This window comes from Cynara cardunculus, assembly GCF_001531365.2.
Source record: "Cynara cardunculus var. scolymus isolate 2C chromosome LG 3, CcrdV1, whole genome shotgun sequence".
Taxonomy (NCBI): domain Eukaryota; kingdom Viridiplantae; phylum Streptophyta; class Magnoliopsida; order Asterales; family Asteraceae; genus Cynara; species Cynara cardunculus.
Window position 1 is genome coordinate 19,992,908 of NC_037530.1, and position 952 is coordinate 19,993,859.

Genomic DNA, 952 nt, shown 5'->3' on the forward strand with positions numbered 1-952 from the left:
ATATCCTCAAGCGTTTGAATAGTTCTTTCCGATTGTCCATCCGTTTGAGGATGATAGGAGTGCTTAAGTCCAAGCGCATACCCAACGCCTTTTGAAGAGACTGTCAAAATCGTAATATAAAACGTGTATCTCTATCCGAAATGATGGAAATAGGCACACCATGACGTGTAACTATTTCATTGATGTAGATTTRTGCWTGCCTTTCCATGCTGAAATCTTCGCGAATGGGAATGAAATGAGCTGACTTGGTAAGTCGGTGTACTATAGCCCATATAGTATCGTGCCCCTTTCTAGTTCTGGGTAGCTTAATTACGAAATCCATGGTAATTTGCTCCCATTTCCATTGAGGTATCTCAGGTTGTTGAAGAAGACCAGATGGTTTCTGGTGTTCAGCTTTTACTCTTGCTCGGGTCATACATCGACTTACGTATATGGCAACGTCTCTTTTCATTCCTTGCCACCAGTAATATTCTCTTATCTCTTTGTACATCTTATCAGATCCTGGGTGAATCGAATATTTGGAACTATGGGCCTCCTCCATAATTGTAGACTGAAGGCTGTCATTCCTTGGTATCCAAACTCTGTCCTTGTAGTAACGCACTCCATCCGCTCAGGTTTTGAATTCCTTCTCTAGGTGATGCAAGGTCTCATCCTTCAGATTCTCTGGTTTCAATGCCTCATGTTGAGCTTCGAGAATTTGCTTTTTTTTTTCAGGTTCGTTTGAACCAAAATTCCCATTGCTCGTACTCTTGACGATTTCACCTTTTCCTTTCGGCTTAAGGCATCGGCTACCATGTTAGCTTTCCCTGGATGGTATTTTATTTCACAGTCATAATCGTTGAGAAGTTCGACCCATCTCCGTTGCCTCATGTTCAGCATCTTTTGGTTTAAAATATGTTGAAGGCTTTTGTGATCAGTGAAGATGGTGCATTTGGTGCCGTAGAGATAATGT